The sequence below is a fragment of the Anser anser genome (assembly GCF_964211835.1).
Source record: "Anser anser genome assembly, chromosome: 2".
In the NCBI taxonomy this organism is placed as follows: Eukaryota; Metazoa; Chordata; class Aves; order Anseriformes; family Anatidae; genus Anser; species Anser anser.
The window spans coordinates 102,023,065-102,045,620 of NC_139721.1; the positions used below are offsets into that span (position 1 = coordinate 102,023,065).

The 22,556-nt window shown below is 39.0% G+C and overlaps 1 long non-coding RNA gene across 1 annotated transcript; it reads left to right on the plus strand.

Moving 5' to 3' along the window:
- The first annotated feature begins 1,679 nt into the window (after positions 1-1,679).
- On the plus strand, positions 1,680-19,897 carry LOC310894725. The gene is made up of 2 exons (XR_014580116.1): positions 1,680-2,044; positions 19,533-19,897. It is a non-coding gene; the product is annotated as an uncharacterized lncRNA (long non-coding RNA).
- Positions 19,898-22,556: the final 2,659 nt, after the last annotated feature.

A 22,556-nucleotide genomic window follows, 5' to 3' on the forward strand; every position in this document is an offset into this window, starting at 1 on the left:
TAACTGAACTCCCTTCAGAGTGGTAAGACATGCCAGCTAAAAGTTTAGTTTTTCTGTAAACACTAGGATTACATTGATGACCTTGATAATTTGACAATTCTTAAGATAAGTGGAACTCAGGGGATATTCAAAACCTTATAAAACAGAGTACTCTGAGCAGTGATATTCCCAAAAGCTGTCTAGAACACAATAGGGGACAGTGAAAGCCAAAGGGATATTTAAGTCCAAGGAGTTTCTAAGACGTTTGTAAGACTTTCCAGGGAGGTAGGGCTATATTTGTAAATTTGCCTAAACATCTTCACTCCATATGTTTTCACATTTTGCTCCTAAGCTTTTAATGCATTTTACATTAAACAGTCATTGAACAGAAAGAAAATTATCCTGGGCTAATTTCAGGAAGCAGTTTTCTTCCTCCCAGTGGCGTGTTCTGCCCATCAGGCTACAGATCCCATGTCCTGCCTTCTGCTGGAAGAGTGCTGCCTTCTTGCCCGTACCATAGTCCACCTTTCAACCAACTTTGAGCATATCTGTAGAAAAAGCCCTTCATAGGGGCAGCATGCTATAATTAGAAGGTTGGAGCAGAGAAAGACAGAGGTTTTAGCCCTTTCAGGCTGAGAAAAAGCAGCACCTAGGCCAGGCCCTTCCTGGAACAGGCCCTTCAGGAGCACCTGAAACCTTGGCCTATTCTCAAAGCACACAGGTCCCACAGGTGGGATCCACCTGCAGGAACAACCATCCATCTGAGTTTGGTTTTCCCAGTGGGAATTAGTGAAACCTCCATTGGATAAAGTGTACTTCAATACCCATGATAGAAACAGGCCTTTGCAAAATGGTTTAGTGACTACAGTTACAATACTCCTGAAATTACAGTTGCCTCCTCTGGTAGCAAAGTCCTGCCAGTGAAATGTGAGCTGCACAAGGTGAAGTGTTGGGGCATTTCAGAGCATTCAGATGTTTAGCATCAATGCTATGCTGATGATGTTAAGCGTGTGCACCTATGTTTTGTAAAGTAGCTGGTGCTATGAATATTAATACGATAGAGGAGACAGGAATGGTCAGATTTTTTGACCTGAATTACTCAGCTGCTGGTGAAAATTGGAGGAGAAATTTGTAAACAGGAAAAAGAAAAGAAAAAAACATGTCTGCTGTTGATCCGTGCTCTATTTGTGGATGTATTATGGTTCAGAATGGGCTGGGACGGTGATCCTGTTGCAGGCTAGAAGAAAATAAATTAAAATGGAAAAAAAGTTCTCTGCCGAGCTCAGATGAACTATAAAATGTGTTGTTTTGGCATAAAACTTAAAAACCTCTTCTGGAAACTAAAATGAGAGGATGCCACAGCTAAGGACTCACAGGGGTGCAGTCTGACAGTTGTCCACCTCATCTCTGCTGCTTACACAGATAAAACCACATTATAAAGCAAGAGATGCCCAGGTGCTACATTGATGGAGACATCACAGATGGAGACAATGGAGACAATGTGGAGAGGTCTTTTATGCTGCAGCTGCTTGTGAATGCTGGACTCACCTGCACTGGGAATACTTAAGACTTCTTCCCTGACTTTCCTGCCTTTATAGAAATAGTACAAAAGGTAAAATGACCTCACAAACAAGATGACTATCTAGTGGCTGGTATGGTGGAACACTATCAAAAATACCATGTAAGTACAGTGCATGATGCTACTGCATGTAACACAAGGAGCAGCAGATGGGAAGAAGAAAGACCCTGCTTTGTGAAGGTCCAGACAATTTAAAACTCAGGCAAAGCCATGCAGCAACAGCTGCTGCCTGTTCTGACCAGTGATTGGCAATACCATTCAGCTGAGACACACTTCATTTAAGTTCTGGAGCTGCTGGTTGATTTTTTTTTTGTTTGTTTGTTTGTTTTTTACACCGTTCTGATCTGCAGTTCAGCTAGTAGAAAAAAGTGGATCCTACTGTAATTGAGTGAGACTAAAGAAAGGTATTATCTACATAGTGATGATTTAAAAAACAAGTTTCTGAAGTCTTTTGGAGTCTGTGAAACCTTGTCTGGAAAAGTTATGGTAAGATACAGAACACTTTACTTTTGATTGATTCATAAATAGGGTAAAAGTGGTTGGGAAATTCCCATATTTCAAAAGCATTTTATGCTCAAATTGAGAGCTAGAACTTCCTGTAAAAAGTGTAGTCTGAGGGTTGGGGAAAAAATACATTATCGCTTTCAGGATGAATCAAATGTTCCTGTAGAATTTAATTTACTTGTGTTTTTACTCTAAAACCTAATTTTTTTGTGTATGTAACATTAATGTAAAACAGACAAACAAAAAAAGCAACGATGTTTGCATGTAAAAATTTGGTTTTGACTTAATATACTCCCATAACATAGTTTGACTAAACTGATTTTTTCTGATAGGAAGTGCTAATAAAGACTGTTCAATCAGCTTTACACAGTCTCCTCATGCTGTTTTGGTGCCTTGTCTTCTAAAATTGACAGGAAACAGAAAACCCAGAATTACACAAACATGAAAGCAACGTTCAGTTTGTTGATTCAGAAGTACTGTGTTGCTGAAGCCTCATGGTGCCCCTATTTTATTCATTTTCCCTTCTATGGAAATTGTTGGTGTATTTGCATGAAGTGTGGTTATGTCGTACTGTCATATCCCAGATGATTTTGGATACCACAGAAAAGTCATGGTTAGAGAGAGTGTGTGAAATGTCTGAACCCTTGAAAGGTTCAAGCATGAGATGAATGTGCTTTATTATCCCAAACGTAGGCTGCCTTCTGCATTCATAAAGCAATGCTTTTTGCAGTAGATGAGTTATGGAAAAACAGATAATGATTCATGAAAAAATCCTACTTGCACACAGTTGAATGATCATCTTACTGCTGCTTGTTTTTTTTCTAAGCACGAGTTTGGGTGTGGGTGCATAGTGGCATGTGGATAGGGGAAGGAGGGGAACTGCGTGTGCATGTGAATTTATTTATGGAATTAATATATGGATTGGGATATTCTTTTTAGGTCTGTAAAGTGTGCGTGCTGCTTTTATTCATTAGCACCTACAAAGGTTTAATTGCCATCAGGCATGTAGGTGGAATTCTTGGCAGAGACCAAGAAATGCAATAGGTTTGATGACAACCGATGATCTGCCAAAGCCTTGTCAGAGGAAGAAGCTAGTTTTGCTGTCACTCACCCACCCCTTTAAATTCAAATGCAGATGCTTCCAGGGGGTGTATGGCATTCATCCAGATCAGCATTTGAAATGGAGAGCTCCTAATACTGTATATATAGATAAAGCAGTGCCATGGCTGTGCCTGTTGCCTGATATTTAAGGTGAGAGGAAAGCGTGAGAAATTAAATAGAGCTAGAAGGGTATGGGTTGCTCTGGCCTTTCTCCAATGGTGGTAATATGGCAATGAAGACCCACTTGGTGTGGATGGTGGCTGTCATGTGTTGTTCAGCATGACCTCTCACTAGGGGAACTGGTGACAAGAATTAGCTGTAGATCTGTGAAATCCTGGATTTACGAGGACATTACTGTGGTACATCATGTGAGTCTAGGAGGTGTACTGCCCTTATGGATGAGTGAGAACAGCATGGTCAGTATCGGGTTCTTATTCCCTGATGAAGAAACAAAGATGCTGACAACTGATGAAGCCAGAAAGGGCCTATAAGACCTCTGGCCTAACTTTGGAGGCGATGCTTTTGCCTGCTTGTCTGCTAGCTCCAGATCTTTAGTGGGAAATTAAAGCTCTTGCAGGACTATTCAGAAAAGCCCATTGTAACAAAAGTAACATGGCTAGGAACTGTCAGCATATTAAATATGTGTACTGCTGTGAATGACATGTCAGCTGTGGCTGAAAACTTGCCTATATGGTAACTGTTAGAACGAATATCTGACATATGAGGACAACCTGTAGTGACTTACCATAAGGAACACTATATAAACAGTAACAATTTTTCTTTCTCCACCAGAATCTTGGAAGCTGTCACCTGAGATCAAACTAAGAGCGAATAAGATTTACTCTTTGCTTTTGTGATGTTAAGTTTTGTTGCTGTGAAAACATGAATGCATTTATCAGGGAGTGTAGTGATAGGACAAGGGGTAATGGCTTTAATATTAAGAAAAAGGGGGGGTGGGGGGAAGAAAGGTAGATTTAGATTAGATACAGGAAGAAAATCTTATTGTGAGGGTCGTGAGGTACTGGAACAGGTTGTCCAGAGGAGCTGTGGATGCCCCACTCATGGAGGTGTTCAGGGCCAGGCTGGATGGGGCTTTGGGCAACCTGGTCTAGTGGGTGGCATCTCTGCCCATGGCAGGAGGGTTGGAACTAGATGAGCTTTAAGGTTCCTCCCAACCCAAACTGTTCTATGATTCTATGTTCATTACAGTTAGTGTGTTTGGCTCTAGGGGCAAGTTTCAAATATACACAGTTCATAAGATGGGCATGTGTAACATTGCTTTGGGCTTGCTTACAGCTATATGTCCTCTTATGCAGGAGCTGAAGAAGCTTGCCTGACACATGACAGGGAGCCTTCTTTACAGCTTTTTCAGGTTATTCTAAGAACAAGTTTAATTCCTTAGCTAGCTGTGTAGAGCAGGTCTTAACCAGCTCTGAGAAGGCCTATACTGATATCATTGAGGTGAATTAGAGGGGTCCTCTGATTATGGCTCAAGTTCCCTTTATATTCCAGAACCAAAGGAATCCTCTGCTGGTGCTGGGTTTCTTGATTGCATACCTTTCCTGTAACCTCAGATGACCCCCCTGTGCCTTTTTGCTGTGATTGAGCAGGAAGGAGGGAGAGGTGCTAATTCCACTGGAATGTGGCATTTATCACCTGCCGTGTTCCAGGGGAATTATAGGGTTTGCTACTTCATGCAGTATTTGATTCAATATATTCTGTAGTCTGATTCATAGCCATTTCTATGGCTTAGGGTTAGCTGTAAGAACTCGATACAGAAGTACATGAACTCTCTGTAGATGATTCTTTATTCAAAAAAAGAAGTGGGGGTGGGGGGGGAGACTGGCAGTGAAAAAGAGGAGACTGAAAGTAGGCTACCTGTAAAAATATGATTTTTATGAAATACAAAAATTTGCATATTTCACTAGTTGCTGTACTTTGAAGTCTTTCCGTTAAAATAATATTGTAACTTAAGTGTCTCATCAGGCTGTTGTGAAACCAATAATGCTTGTTAATTGCTTTGACAGCTTCATAAAAGGTGCTATGAAAGTAATAGTTATTTCAGTTCTGCTTTATTTTCCATATTACAGTCGTGCTCAGGAATTGGAACATCTACTTTTATCAAATGGTGGGAGGTATCCACTTCAGTTTTTGACTGTTTCCCCAAGTCACAGACTGACATTAGAATAACAAATAAAGAAGAAACATAAATGGGTCGCCCTACATTTAATTTCTCAGTGTCACAAGAACAACTCATTGAAGTGTTTTTTTTTTTACTGCACATGTAACTAGCATGATTAGACACCAATTTCTACAGGTTAGTGAGAAATTTTGGGGTCAAATTGAGCCACTCTATCACATTTCATGAGGCTCCTTGCCAAATTATGTAGTCCTGGCATTTTTAGTGATAAACTCTCCTACAGTGAATAGTACTTATTTTGTAGAGTTATTTAAGAAGAGTGAAACTTGATTTCCTGGGGAGGGGGGGTCTGACAGTCTGTGGAACAGTTTTTCTGGAAGTCTACAGAAAGAATGTTTATTCCTTTATATATACCCTTTTCTATATTTTCACATCTTGAATTTCATTAAAAGTTGGCTTTACAGAGCTACTTGCTTCTGCTCTCAATATATGGTACTTATAGTATTTGCTATAACAATGTTATATAGTGACCAAATGTAAAGTACACTTGTGAAAGGGAAGGAGTTGGCCCATAGTTTATTACTACTAAGATAAACAGATAACAAGTGGTCTCAGTATGTCCCCCGTTCTCCCAGCTGTGGTCAGGAAGAACTCTCTCCTTACAGGAGAGTTCATCATAGTTACGTATATTACCAGAATTTTATTTCTTCCTCTGAAGAACTGCAAGCTTCTCTTAAGCAAAGCCACTTGCTGAGAGAGGGCACCCAACTAACAGGAACATAGAAATGCTTTGGTACTGCAGTATTTTTTCTTCCTATAACTGCATCTTATTAATCTGGCAGTATTTAGGTGGAGAATTTAATTGAAACTTACTTGTTACATGTATTGCAGTTTGTTTTTCAAGTCCAGAGTGACTACATTATCTTGTGATGCTTGTGAATGTTATGACACTGATAGTAGTAGGTGGAATTAAAATTGCTTTAAAGGCAAGGCTTCAGCCTGAGCATGGTGCTGCTAAGAGATAAAGATATGAAACTTTCATGTTCATTTGGGGTTCATTATTGTCCTTTGGGTAATATTTGTAATTTCACATTATTCGATCAATCATCAGTTGATATAATTGTAATCTGTATGTAGGCCAATGACCTTAGGATTTTGGGACCCTCTATACAAGTGTTCTGTGTTTCCCTGGTGATCTACCCCCAAGACCTTAGGAGATGTTGCTCTTGGGGAACTAACCTTGACTATAGCTCTCTTCTCCTTTTGCTGTGAAATGACTTTGTCCAGTGGATTTGCATGACATGGCTTTTGCTAGTCTTATCCTACCTGACTTTTCTCTCTTCAAAGAGGAGCTCACTGGAGCAGAAGTATTTGGGTGATAGAGTATTCATTAAAAAAAAAAAAGTTAAAAATAAAACATCTTCAGAACTTCTTGCCTTCCCCCCGCCCCCCCCCCCCCCCTTTGAATTGGAAATGCAGTAACTAGATCTGAGGTAAACACCACAGCTCATGATGTGTCAGACTGACTACTTTAAAAAAAAAATCGACACTCTATCCCTTACTTGAAATCAATATTGACATACCTAGGTCACTTCCTAGGGAATTTGTCTGACAGCTCATAAAAATTCCCAATAAATAATTTTCTACATCCTCTCTAGGTAGCCTTTCCAGTGCTTCACAACCATTATAAATGGATATTTAGGGAACTTTCCTGCGAATTTAGCAAAATTCTCCGTCAGCTACTGTAAGTATGCATGGAAAACATCAATCACCATTGTCTCCATATAACTGTTTTGTACTTATTTGAAGCCTGTCATCATGCTTCTGTTCCTCTTTCCTCTCCTTAGTCTCCTCCAGAATAAACAAGACCAGTTTCTTCATCCTTTTCTCATGCTAGTCATTCTTCTGGTCTCATAACTTGTATTGATGGCTCCTACAGCATGGTTCTGAAAGCTTGACTCAATTCTACCTTTGAGGTCTCACCAGAACTGAGCAGAGCAGCACAATTACTCTTACAAGTCAAAACTGTTGAACCAAAAAATGGTTTCTTCAAATATTATGATGCTATCAATTTTGTATCAGTGTAGGCTCAAGTTGATAGTGAGGACCAATGAAAATCTCTTATTTTTAATTACATAGGGTAACTAAGCAATTAAGCTAAAGTTCAGTTTGAAGAAATCATGACCACATCTACTTAGGTCTTTCTGTGGTCAAGTGAAATAGGTGGATGTGCTGTATTCCAGGAGACAGAATGAGATGCAAGAATTTACTTTGCTGATATGTAATTTTACATTCCTGAAGGAAGTGAATTCCACAAGTTGCCAAATTTTTTTTGGTGTTTGCTATAAATAGGCGTTACAACTTCCCAGACGTAAAACACATCTGAGCATACCCACAAGTTTATTTGATGAAACTTCTGCATTCATATATGTATAATAAACCACAGAAGGATTTTTTTCTTATAAAAGATAAGAGTAACTGTGTAACTTACTTTTTACTATCTTTGAAATTATTGCAGTGCTTCTGAAAGGAAAAAAGGAACAAAGTAAAAGGGATGTTTATAGGTTATTTAAAAGAGATGGATTTTCCAGTTGTGCAGAGCACCTTTTGATGAAAAGGGTGTTTTGTTGATCACCTAATTTTATATCTGAGGAGAGTCAGCATTAATTTATGGTATTATTTAAGAGGAAATGATTTAGAGCATGATGTCAGGTTCCTGGTCTTTTTAAAGCTCAGAGGCAGCTTCTCAAACTTTAAATTTAGGCTTCTGAATCTAAGTTTAGGGATGTTAAATCTTTGCATTTTTTAAGGTAATCTAAGCTACCCAGTGATGAGTGTGGATGTTTGTGGAAGCTGCATGTTCTTATCTTATTACAAGAGGCCTATTTTAAAGTGCCTGAAAGTAGATGTTGGTCTGCCAGATACGAACAAAACACTAGGAGCTGTTTTAAAAATTTCATTTACTTTCACAGTGTTTGTTCTGGCAAGTTAAGCACATTTATGGAAGTGAAGGATATAACATAGGATCTCAATTTTAACAGTATCTTAATTCAGGGATGTACTCAAGTACGTGCCTACCAATAAGCAAATAGTAATATGAGCACCTTTCCCTGGGAGGTATGCTCTCCTGAACTCAGGTCTACAAAAATATATTAGGAGCAGGCTATCCCCGTGTGCCAAAAGATGAGGTAGTGGAGAAGAAGACCGGCCTGCCTGAACAGAGAATTTTGGCTAGAGCTCAGGAAGAAAAAGAGAGTTTATGACCTTTGGAAGAAGGGCAGGCCACTCAGGAGAACAAAGATGTTTTGAGTCTATGCAGGCAGAAAATTAGATGGGCCAATGCCCATCTGGAAATTAATCTGACTACTGCTATTAAAGACAATAAACAAATACTTCTATAAATACATTAGCAACATAAGGAAGACAAAGTAGAATCCCCATCCATTACTGGATTTGGGGGGGGAAACAGTGGCAAAGGATGAGGAAAAGTCTGAGGTACTTAATGCCTTCCTTGCCTCAGGCTTGAGTACTAAGACCAGTTGTTCTCTGGGTACCTAGCCCTCTGAGCTGGAAGATAGGGATTGGAAGCAGAATGAAGCCCCCATAATCAAAAAGGAAATGGTTAGTGACATGCTACACCACTTAGGTTTACACAAGTCTATGGGGCCAGATGGGATCCATCCAATGGTGCTGAAGGAGTTGGCAGAAGCGCTCAGCCACTTTCCATCATTTATCAGCAGTCCTGGCTGCCTGGGGATTCCCCAGTTTGATTGGTGGCTAGCAAATGTGACATCCATCTACAGGAAGGGCCAGAAGGAGGATCTGGGAAACTACAAACCTTATCAGCCTGACCTTTGAGCTAGGGGAAGTTATGGAGCTGATCATCTTGATTGCTATCATGCAGCACATACAGGGCAACCAGCTGATCAGGGCCAATCAGCATGCTTTTATTAAAAGCAGGTCCTGCTTGACTATCCTGACCTATAGCAAGGTGACCTGATTAGTGGATGAGGGGAAGGCTGTGGCCATCTACCTAGACTTTAGTAAAGCTTTTGACACTGTTTCCTGAAGCATTCTCCTGGAGAAACCTGCTGCTCATGGCTTGGGTGGGTGTACACTTTGCTGGGTAAAGAACTGGATGGGTGGCTAGGCCCAAAGAGTTGCGGTGAATGCAGTTAAATCCAGTTAGTGACTGGTCACAAGTGGTGTCCCACAGGCCTCAGTACTGGGGCCAGTTCTCTTTAATATCTTTGTCAATGACCTGGACAAGAGGATCGAGGGCACCCAATAAGTTCGCAGACAACACCAAGTTGGGCATGAGTGTTAATCTGCTTGAGGGTAGAAAGGCTCAACGGACAGATCTGGATAGGTTGGATCGATGAACCTCATGCAGTTGGCCTTTGCTCAACAAGGCTAAGTGCTGGGTCCTGCACCTGGGGCTCAACAACCTCACACAGTGCTACAGGCTGGGGAAAGAGTGGCTGGAAAACTACCTGGTGGAAAAGGAGCTGGGGGTATTGGTTTGTAGTTGGTTGAATATGTGCCAGCAGTGTGGTCAGTTGACCAAAAGGGTTACCAACAGTATCCTGGCTTGTATTAGAAACAGTGTGGCCAGCCAGCAGGACTAGGGAAGTGATTGTCCCTCTGTACTCAGCTCTGGTGAGGCCCCACCTCAAATACTGTGTTCAGTTTTGGACCCCTCACTACAAGATAGACATCAAGGTGCTGGAGCACACCCAAAGAAGTGCAACAAAGCTTGTGAAGGGTTTAGAGAACAAGTTTTATGAGGACTGGTTGAAGGAACTGGGATTATTTAACTTAGAAAAAAGGAGGCTGAGGGGAGATCTTAGTACTCTCTACAGCTATCTCAGAGGAGGTTGTAGTGAGGTGGCAGTCTGTCACTTCTCCCAAGCAACAAGCAATAGGACATGAAGAAATGTCCTCAAATTACACCAGGGAAGATGTGGGTTGGGTATTAGAAAACATTTATTCGCTCAGAGGGTTGTGAAGTATTGGAGAAAGCTGCCCAGAGAAATAGAGTTACCATCCCTGAATGTATTTAAAAGATGTGTAGATATGGTGCTTAGGGCCATGTGTTAGTGGCAGACTTGGCAGTGCTAGGTTAACAGGTGGACTTGATGATCTTAGAGGTGTTTTCGAATCTAAATGATTCTATGGTAGAAAACACATCAGCATCTTAGTGTTAGCGGCAAAGTAGCTTCATTGCAATCACCATGATGGTTTATTTAGGTATGTTATCTCATGTGCACAAATACAATCATGTTATCTGCCTCTTTCACCTGTTGCTCATTAAAATTATTTTAGAATTTCTCAAGCCTTCTTTTTTTGACTGTTATAAAGACTAGGAGAATAATGATGTCTCTCATCTGTTCGCCAGTCCTCCACACAGACAAGCAAGGGTGTTCTTTAACACTGATTTCTTCTTATTGAAATCTTTGGTTTTTTTTGGGGGGGGGGGGAATGTCATTTATTTATTTAATTTTTTACTTTTTCTGCTTGGGGTGTGTGGGGAACAGCATTGCCAAGAAACTTTGCCTTGGCACAGCTTTATCAAAACTACACATGATCCATTTCCATTAGAGCATGACAGGAGGAAAAAGGTTCCTTTGGTGTGTTTGTGCTCTGATTATGGAGAACTCTCCATCAGGAATGGAAAAGAGAATTTATGCTTCACCTGAATGAGAACCATTTTAAAAATGGTGCTGCGGAGGTCTCAGGCAGACTTCTGAAGTTGTATCGAGGTCTCTGGGAGTGAAAGGTATATTTAAAGAAAAGAGAAGAATGCAGCTGACAGCCCAGGTGTATTTCATACCAAAGAATGTATATCTTTTGAAAGGATTTTTTGTTTTTCATTTGTCCTTATACGTTGTTGTTCCATGTTCCTCTTTCTGTGAATCACTCGGTAATATTAAACAAATTTACAGAAGTGAGCATACATTACTCACCTTCTTTCCTGATGCAGGTAGCTGCATGGGTGGATAGGTGGAAGTCAGTTAGTCTGTAGATATGGCTATATTTTTCAGTGTATCCTCTTAGCTGACTAGAGGTTTGCTTCTAATCCCTGAACAGATCTACCACACACAGCCTGGGGTGGAATTGTTACCCAGACATTCACCACATGACTCAAAATATAATCCCAATAAAGCAGACTGTTTCTCATGGAGTAGTACACCTTTCAGATGGATGACTCACCTGGGCATAGGCCTGCATGACTATGCTGTATTGTTCACACCAAGCATATTAAGATAAAAGCATTGGAAAGTGAAAAAGTATTTTCTTTTCCCCACTCCAAAGGACAAAGCACAACTGTGTTTTTTTTTTTTTTTAGCAAATAGCAGTAAAGACATACTGTGGTTTAGAGGTGTGAAGTGTCAAAGTAGAAAACATGTCATCTGTGAACAAGAAGGAACCCAGGCAGCACATCATTGTTTACTTCTGATGGAACTCTACTGAAGTCCTGACCTGTTGTTAATACTTTTCACGTTATGTCTGTCTCTTCCTCTAATTGCTGTTCTATAGCAAAGTTATTTTCAACAAACTCAGTCCTGAGGTGTGGGCTGTTTTAGTCAGATTCTCTTCTATACTTAAACCCTTTTCATCGTTTCCCTGCCTCTTCTGTTTTTGTGTGGCTTTGTGCTATGTTTCTCTATTGTAATGCTGATTAAGATAGAAGTCTATTAAACTTTTGTTTAAGTAGCTATTGGAGCTATGTTTTAGGAGATTTCAGATGGTGTTGGTTTAGCCTTTTAAAAAAAAAAATCTTGAGTTTGTGCTCTGGCTTCAAACATCCTTTTAGATGTCAGGACTATAAAGATTGGTTGATCAGGCTAATATTCACTCCTCAAGTGGTGACAGGGCAGGGGAAGAAGCTCATTTACTGTTAGTGTGTGTATCTAGGAAACTTTCATGCAGGTTTTGGCAGAACTAGACTGTCATCTCGTCCAACCTCCCCCAGAAGTTCTTATGTAGAAAATGTCTTCATCTTCCAACTTGTTTTTGTGAAGACTTTTGGGGTCCTTTTGAGTAAGACGCACATCATTTAAAATGAAAACTATTTATTATATGCCTGATTAACGCATTACTTAAATGCTTCTTGGATGCTGCTTGTTACAGCGGGTGTGCAGAATGCTTCTGGATTTGTTTGCTCTAAATGGAATTTTTTCAGATGGTCTAAGTAGTTATAATGTACAGTCAGCATTGGTTTAAGACTTGATTATGTTTTAAGATGACTTTTCTAGCTTCAGACTTGTGTTGAGGTTGAACCTTGCATATAAGACGCTAGCAATAAGCCTGTCTGATGCAAGTGCAGCAAGTTTACATATAAGATGTTAACACAGACTCTGTGTATAAGCCATAACTGTCTGAAGTTCATACAACTTCTCATTCAACAATGAATGGGGTGCTGATAAAGCCCCAGATTTCTTAAGGTTACAGCCTTGGTGAATAAATGTTATGTACAACCTGTAAAGTTATCCCTGTTTGCTTTTATAAATGTAGATGATGATATATAAATCCATTATCAGCGGTTTGTAGGATCACTGTGTTGAAACAGTGTCACCAATGCCAAATCTTGACATATTATTGGAATACAATGATTTCGTTCCAAATGTATTCATGTAATGATCCCCAAAGGCAGAGTAACAAAGTTGGCCTAAAATCCTGATTTTTTTAAAATTTCTTATAGCCCTTAAATAAGCTATCTTAAACTTATCATGAAGTCATTATTCATAACTTCAAAGTGATTTGTAATCCATTAGGAGGTGAGAATGGGGAGAAAAACATGTAAAAGATGGCTCTTGATTATTCTACTTTTACATATAGTACAGTTCCCAGCAATACTGAATATATTAACCAAACAAATGAAACCTTGATTACTCTCTGAAGTATTCTGACAGCGTACTTCCTGAATTCTTTTGTGGGGGAAGTGGCTGCTCAACCACTAGCCGGTGGCTAGGTTCAGTTATTTATGGAGATACTGCTCAAGTAGCTTTCTTTCTTTTTTTTCTTTAGTGCACTTTGCTTTGTTTTTGTTGTAAGTACATCATTGCTGGTATTAAAACTTAATATAGTTTATACAATAAAAGCCTTGTAAAATTTCTAAAACATGGTGCAGCTTTGATTGCATTTCATGTGGTTTAACATGTTTGAGAGAATTATTTTAAGAAGTTTTAACATTTTTATTAAATGCAGACATTTATAAATGTTTCACAGCTGAAAGTTGTGTTTGGCTGATGTGAGGTCTGAAACTAAATCAGCCTGGTTATGCTTTATTAATGAAGGAAACGTCATATTTATAATACTCTGACTCTGTGTAAAGCTTTATCACACATTGATAGGGAATATGTTCTTAGCAATGTCTTCACTGACTAGAGCTGCAGGCTGTAGCCCACCTCTTCCTGGAGAGTCATGAAATGAGCTGTTGCAGCATGAAAATTCAGCATCTCTGCTGCAGAAACCTCCCTATGAGCTGTTCAGAGTCACTGTTGCTGGCACATCTGCCTTGGCATTACCATCTATGTGGCTTGTAGAGGAGCCACATGGGCAGGTTTTCACTTTTGGCTATTTTCCTTATGGAAAGCTGAAGAGAAATCTATGGTTTTAAGGTGTCTGTCATGAAGAGCAGAGGCTAGTGTTAGTTTTTTTTTTCCCCTGAGTTAACCACTATGGTAACATGTTAGGAGCAGTATAGAGGATATAGAAATTGTGGTAATGGAGGTCACTTCTAAAAAGACTTGTGATCCAAATGTGGTAACTGGAGGATTTTTGTTGCCTTTGCAGCTAGCAGTGATTTTTAAGGCTGGCTTGATTTATTTTTGTTCCTGTCCTGGAGGTCCCAAGAGCAACACCCTATTGGGACACCTCTGAGAAATCCTGAAGAACAATACTAATGCCCAATATAGACATTACTCCAGGAGCACCATTATCTAGAGGGAAGGTATCTTGTCTCTCTCTGCTGGTTCAATGAGGAAAAGATGAAGATTCTACCACACTTCTAGAGGCAGAGAAGTGGTGAAAAGAATATGCAATGGTTTTCTAATTTTCCTTCTTAAAGATTAAGGGAGTTGATCATTTTCTAATGAGTAAGTAGGGAGCATCAAAATAAGAAACACTTCTTAGAACCAAGTCCTGTGCTATTACTTTTCTTACTTTTTAAGGTGTTAGCTCCTTTAAGGCACTTTCAATAGTTGATAGATTATTCTTGTTTGATTAATTGACATAAAGACAGCCTGTGAGGAAAGCCCCCAGTTTTGATTGGAGTTTTCATTGAAAATGCAGAGAAAAGTTTTCCATTTTTTTCCCTCTCTCCCCTGAATGCACTGGGAACTTCACATGTTTTGGGTCGGGAAAAAGATCACAACCAATTTATTAGTTTTTCATTTTAATGAAGCTGATCTCTTTTCCCAGAATATGTACTTTGGAGTCCACTGATTTGGACAGGAAAAACTGTCCTTGTTAAGAAAAATAGTGAATAATACAGAGCTGTCAGAATATTTTTGGATGTGGGCTATGTTTTTGTTTTTGATTTAGCTGGAAATGCTACATTAACTTTGCCTCAGGACACTAATTAACAAACTGGCCATTAATTGCTGGTAATAAGGAAGTTGTCAGCAGTCATTGTTTCCTTAAGCTGCCTAAATTCAAGAGGACAAGTCTAGAAGAAAGTACCTCTATGAAAGATCCTTGTCTTCTTCCCCCTAACGAGGGAAAGCAAGTGAATGAAAAGGACCTTAAGACTACTTATTGTCTGATATTGTTAGTTTGTGAAGCCACAGAAGCTTGTCTAGAAATGACCAGTAATGTGATACTGGAGTAAGATGTTTTCTTGGTAACACCTCTTGCATTTGACTGGAAAGAAAGCTTACTAGAAATAGTCATGAGAATGTGATTTCATTTGTGAAGATTGAAATGAATGGTAGCCATCTACTTATTTCTTGTCTGTCTTCACTTGCTCATGCAATAAATGGAATAACGACAGATATGCATGGTGATGTTACAGCCAGCAATAATTGTTGCCATTTACTCCCCAGGTGAAATTGGACTGAAATTGGAATATGTATCTTGGGCCCCAGGGCACTGGGATAGAGGTTATGGTGGTTAGATTTAAGGGCGGAAAAGTATTCCACTAAGGAAAGATGACAGTAATTTTCAGGGAGTTCACAGACAATTTCTGTCATCTTGTATTCTAGAAGCATACACTACCTGTATTTTTCACAGTTTCTTATTCTCAGAAAAGATGTGGAAAAGGATATAATCGCAGAGAAAACTGATTCTGAAGAGTTAGCAGTGGGCTTTCATATTCTATAGGTTATATAGAGATTAAAAAAAAGTGATTTCTAATTTTAAAAAAGGCTTATATTCTGCTAATTTATTTGCTTTTCTTATGTTGAATTAAGGAGGTCAGTTTCCCATTTGATTAGTAATGACCATACTTCTTTTTCTCTATCAACTAGCTTTTTTTTTTCCACTTTAAAATCTCTATCTAAATATATGATATTTAGGGAATTTTACATTCTCAGTTCTGTGAGAAGGGGTAAAATTAGATGATCTGCTGTTTTCAGTCCTAATTTTAAGATCCCCTAATACTATGGGAATGTTGAGCTTACTTAGACATATGTTTGTATTTGGATTATAATAACTTTTCAAATTAACTTTTATTATTGCAAACCAGAATCATTGAAGAAGTAAACTTTGCTAGCATATTAAAGTCAAATGAGAGTAAATGCCCAAAAAGTTGTGCTACATATCCAAGATAATAGGTTTTCTTAACCGGATTTTAATTTGAGAATATCAGTCACAGATTTTTAATTAGATGTAACCCCTCTTTTTACTTCCCTTTTCTAAGATTTCTAAAAAGTGAAAGCAATTTATATATGTGTATCTTTATGCCCTGAATCCTTGTTGGTTTACCTACTGCACTTCCAGAAAGCATTTGGGTATTATAGAGAAGATTGCATTTCAGAATCTTGAATATAGTTTTGATGAATCTCAACCTTTTTTCATTTTGGCCTTCAGTTTAAGGTGCACATGAGGAAAGAAGTGTTACTTACAAAAGCTTCCCCAGATTAGACATACCTGAAAGAAAATGTAAACCACAGGGAACAGGAAATGCTGAGAATAAATCTCAAAGAAGATTTTTCTGTTAAAGGACTGTGCATTCATCTCCATTAAGCTGTATTTGCTTAAATGAGTGCTGAAAAACAACAGTTGCTTTTGAAGAATGTGAGTCATGCATCATAATAACTGCAGCAACAAAGAAGCAGCAGCAGCAACAACAGTATTTCCCTATGCTATTTGTTAAAATCAGACCAACCTAATTCAGTGAGGCTTTAAGCGTGAAGAGGCATGGCAGTAGATGAAAGTATGTGGTTGTGTTAGACTCTACAGGAAGGACTGACTGGAAAACCATATTTTGAAAGAGATTACCAAGTTTCTCTGTCAAACCTTGTGTTTTTAACAGGGATTGGGAGAATAGAGAATGTGCCTCACCAAGGTGGTAGTAAGATGGAAAGAGCGGGGATCCTAGACTGGAGAATTGGATTAAATTTCAAAATTATTTTGATGGACTGGTGATACCTCTTTAAAACAGCACAAGTCAAGTCAGTGAGGGCAAGTCTAGCTCCTGTCCCCCAAAGGGAGAATATATCTGATCATCTGCAGAAACATGATGGACAAGAACTGGCTCAGTAACAGTTATAAGACTGCTATAGCTGTTGTAGCTTACAAACTGAATGTAAGCCAAAAATATATTGGGGGGGGGGGGGGGGGTGCAGGTGTAGGTGTATGAGGATACTTGGGTGAAATATCTCGTGGAAGAGAGATGACCAAAATCTTGTACTGCGCTACGCATGCCGTAGCAAGGAACAAGTTGGAGGACTGGAGTTTTGGAGCTTGCCCTCCCAAAATGATGGGATCCACTGGAGAGGATCCAGTGGGAAACAAATGACTAAAGGCACTCCCAGTAATGGACTGTTAGGGCTTTAGGGCTTGCTTAGTCTAAAGCAGAGAAGACTAAGGAAGGATGCGCTTTGAAAGATGGCAAACTGCAAAGAAATCTTTTGTTAATATTTCTGCATAAGGAGAACTGAGTTTATACTGCATGGAGAAATATGGAAGTGAGATGGTAGAAAATATTATCTGACAGTAATGATACTGATTAGTTACTATATACTGGTGAACCCTTCATGTCTGTAGGCACTGTGGATGGATTTTCAGTGGTAATGTTGAACGAACATCTGTCAAGAAAGGCATAAGCATATTTTTTTTGAGCTGTTGTAGATTCATAGGTGTAGTGTTGACTGGATCAAGGGACTGAGGGAGCTCTTGGTGTCCCTTTCAGCCCTATGGTTATTCTTTGTAGTAACACCTTGCTGAGTCGAGTCAGCTGGGATAAAAACTACTTCTTCATTGGACTTGAACTGTTCTTTTTTTTTAAAAAAAAAAGTTTTAATAGCTTCAGTTATTACATAATATAATCAAATGATAGCATGGGGAGGACAAAGGGTTTGTGTTGCAGGACCACACTTAAGCCCCATTCTGGAGTTTGGACTTGATTAGAGACTATGCCAAGTTATAGTAGAGAGATGATTGTGCCTCCAAAAGCTTAAAATCTAAATGAATAACAAGCAACAACATGTGGATGAAGCGAATTGGTAGAAATGGATAGTGGAAGGATGAGCTCATTTACCATTAGTTATCACCCAATTCATCTCTTCCTGGCTGCGTGTTACTAGTTGTCAGAGTCTGGTAGGCCTTGTGGAAGAAGCAAGCCTTAAGGTGGGAGGAAGTCCAAACTAAATAGCTTGTTATTTTGAGCTAAACATATTCTAAACTTATTAAATATTTAGGAGAATTTCAGGAAATTCTAGGGAGTAGGGATTGGTGGGTTAGGCTCAGTAGTTGGATGAGTTCCTGTGGAAAACCATTTCCACTACAAAAAAGGGAGCAATGGGTGGGGATTTAATTCCTTTTTGTGCTTGCTGAGGAATGGTCCCACCCTTGCTGCAAAGCCATATTGGTCAGTGAGTTGCTGAGATGCACCTGTGTGGTGCATGTTCTCCCTGAATGTGCTGTTTATTTAGAGACTGAGGCTTAGGTGTGGACTGATTAAGGTTAATGCAGCTGTTTTCCCACACACATTTAATGAAGCCAATGGCTTTAGCATTGAGGTAAACCTCAGAAGCCTTTGAATCAACAAGAATCAAGTCTGAAACCAAAGTGTAGCCTTGAAAGTCTTGTCAGCTTCTTTTTTTAATCCTTCTAAAATAATATTTATTTACTTTGAAGGATTTTGAAGATTGGTGAATTACCTTTAGAGTTTTAAAATTAAGTACTGGACATTGTTATCAATGAAACTGTGAAAACCTGTACCTAAGTATTAAGTACACAATAAACATTAACCTGGTATGTGGTAAACTGTATTTTTCTTTCTACTTCTAGAATTTATTTTTATTTCATTTGTTTTTCTTTGGGCTATTTTAAAATCCTTGGGAGCTAAGCATGACAGGTTGTACATGAAAAGAATTACATTGGAATAGGATTTACCACATTTTTCCCATGCCACAAGTATATGAATTCCTGCTTACATAAGAAAATATTTGAACATAAAAAGCAATAATTTGGAATTGGATTGTGCAGCATGAATCATGAGACAAAATCTCATTAGTGATCTAAAAAATATTCTGGTGTTCCTGCCACAGTGTTTTCATAAAACATTTTTTTCTAAAAAGGAATTACTCAGAAGGTAATAATAAAAAATGATAAAAGAAACCAAAAGGAAACTAAATCCCAAAGTTGCAACTTGCTTTTGCATTATGTTAATTTAAATTCTGTTGCAAGGAACAATATATTATACAGAAGAGGGGCAGGGGTAGATGAAATCTGTTTACCTTTCCTCTGACATAAATTCCAAAGTCCTTTTCTTCTACAACTTAAAGACATGCCTTCCCCCAACCCCCTAAAAAAAAAATAAACCCCACCGTACTGTCTCAGTCTCCTTTATCCATATATGGATATAAATGGAATTCTTGGTACAAAAGGCTGGTGGAATCAAGTCATTTGCTCTCTTCATACTGATTTTTAAAGCCAAGAAAGCTAAAGTTATTCAAATTCCCAGGTCCTTTATGTTGATTGTGAACATCATAGGCTGCAACTATCAGTTTTTAATTTGTGTTCCTGGGCTGAAACTAACAGTCTGTTTTCACCTTTCAGTCATCTTTTTTGGGAAACCCTACAGTATTCTCATCAGGATAGCAAAGGATTCAGAGGGACAGCGAGTCTCACCTGTGTTACCAGGAAGATGTTGCAGAAGAGCATCTGCAAGTCTCTGATGGGACTCTTGTTGAAACTGAGGATGGCCAAAAAGGAACTTGGCCATTTTTCTCGGAAAAAGAATTGCCCTTTTCAACATGATGTAACATGCATCTAATTTAAAATGTATTGTAAAATAAAAAAATACTGCTGTAATTATCCATTTGGCAACTTTGGACAAATTAATATTTAAAAACCTCTCAGAATTGACTTCTTAAAAATGGTAACATTTTCATGTCATTAGATTGGAATAAAGTTTGTTTTTATTTCTCTTGTAGATGTATTGAAAAACCAAAGTATCAGAACAATTTGATATTTTAAACATCCTAGGAAAAACAGGAAATCTGTTTTCTGCTCTTATGTACAGAGGCATAAACCTATAGCCATATTAGACATTTATTGGAACTGGGCCCTATGCTAATAAGGTATTATTTTACCTATTAGGTACAAATAAGTATCTGAAATGAGGCAAAGTGATTACTGTTTAGCAAGTGTCTCAGAGCCAGAGCTAATAAAAAGCTACTGTCTTGATAGCAAACACGTTGGGTTGTCAAGTTATATGGCAATTCCTGTGGATCACCTTTCTATAGGGGTGCTACGTATGGAGGACATCAGAAAGTTCCTGAGGGTGCCCAAAGGTCCTTTTGATTCCCCTTGCTTTTTGCAGAGGGGGTGGGCAGTCAGCAGATTGCTTCTCATCTTTTTTAGTTTAGTTGCACTGTCTGTGAAGATATTTTCCAGTGTATTCTCCCAAGTAACTTTTGGGTCCACTTGCTTGATTCAGGCAGATTTGACAGAGGATCTGTGTTGCTAGGTCCCTGCCAGCATCCTCAAAAGGGGAAAGATAGTGGTATGAGTTTTCCCATAGCATGCACCAGAAGCACAGGACACAGAGACCATCAGAAACACCACAGCTGGGGGAGAAAAAAATGATTTGGCATTTACATTTTTCTGAGTAGCTATTTGATCGATTTTTTTTTTTCCACAAGAAATATGTGGAATATATATATGGCACAAGGAATAGTGCTAGCGAATCCTTGTGTGTTCATAAACTAGTCGTTTCAACCCTTCCTTTATTTTTTTTCCTCCTCCTTTCATGTCCCATAGTCTCCTCTGTAAGCCTCTTTGCACAAAAACAGTTTACAAAGGAAAATTTTTTCCAGAGGCACCTGGCAGGAGCAAGGATGCTGCACAGGGAATGTAGTGGAAACACTGGTGGAGCGAGGTGCCTGTGTGGAGGGAAGGTATGAGCACAGTACACAGCTAAGGATATCCCAGCCTGCCATGGGATGCAGGGCTGGCGATGAGAGTCCTTGTGCCAGCAGGCAGTGCAATGCTAAGGACTTGACTTTGGAACAGCCACGTCCACTCTTTCATACACTTTCATCATTTTAGATACTGTGTCATGAAGCCAGAGGGAGTGCTTCTGGCAGAGTATATAAATTAACTGTTTACTGAGCTGCGTAGGAGGGACTGAAGTGGTGGAAAGAGAGGCTTACAATAAAACCTCCCTCTGTGCACTGCACAGAAGCATTTGAGCTGCCCAGGTCCAGCCTTATGCACTATTTCCATTAGACAAAGGTGGCCTAGAACAGCTCTGGAGGTTGAGCTGCTGAAAATAGAGGCCTGGCTAGCAGCGCTATTTCTCAACAATTGCATTAATGTAAGATTTTTCAGCTGATGTGGGTGGAAGATTCAGGAACGTGAATCCAAAGATTTTCTCAAACTGTTGCAGATCTCGGAAGCAGAGTTTGGCTAGAAATGTATTGGGGGGGGAGGAGGAGGAGAGGGAAGGCAACTTTGTAGAACTCAAATCCAGTTCAAGCTCTCAAATGTCCTCCAAAATTTAGAGGTATTTGGATCAAGAATTTTGGTTACAGTCCATCTCTAACTTTTACCAAGTGTTCCAGACTTCCAAATCCCCTTTCCCTCCTCCTTTTCTTTCCTGGTTGTATTTTGACTGTTTCCCTTATTCTTGTCTGTTTAAAAATGTCAGGCAGGGTTTTACTAGGGAATTCTATTACTCTATTTGTCATCTGTTCGTTTTATTTTTCCCTCTTCTCTTTTAATCTGACACTTATGTTCCACAAATGTTACTCTAAGGAATAAATATCAGTAGACTTTGTCACCTGTACTTTTCACTACACTATCTGCTTCTTACTGCACATTAACAACATTTTCTGCTCTACTTATTAAGAAGTGTGCAGAGCTTTTTTTTATATCTTCAAAATATCCAAATGCATTCATGTAGAAGTTGGAGTTATCTTGAACTATTTCTCTTGAATTTGGTAGCTCTGGTGACAGTAAGGATGATAAGAAAAATAGTCTGAAGTTTCTGGCAAGTTGGATTTCAACTGTACTTAGTATTTTGACTCTGTGTATGTAAAAAGTGTGTTTGAAATTGAGCTCAGTTCATTAATCAATAGTTTTATTGCATGTAGAAGCCATGAATCAACCCAGATAGATGGTTAGAAAAATATTAGTCTTTCTATTCCATGTTTTAGTAACAGTCTAAGCATTGCGAAGACAAAAGTCACTGTAGTGAAGACCATAGGAATTTCCATTAATGTATTGGTGTAACTTTTGTATGATAGCTATGGATATAAAATGTAATAGAGAAACTTTTGGGGGCTTGCCTAGAGGAAATAGGGTGTATGAATGAGCCTAGGGACAACACAATTGTAACAACGGGGAAGTAAAAAATGGGCTGATGGGTCTCTCATTCAGACACAGAGCAACAACTTCAATACTAGGGAAAGTGTCCACTTTTATATAGATGTGTGTGTCTATGTGTAATGGACACTTCCCTGGCATTGGGCAAAATGCCTGCATTATTTTTTATCAAGATTTTGAGATGGTGTATATCGCTATTGAAAAAATAAATAATTTTTAACTCTAAATGCTAGAAAAAGTTGGATGTCTGTT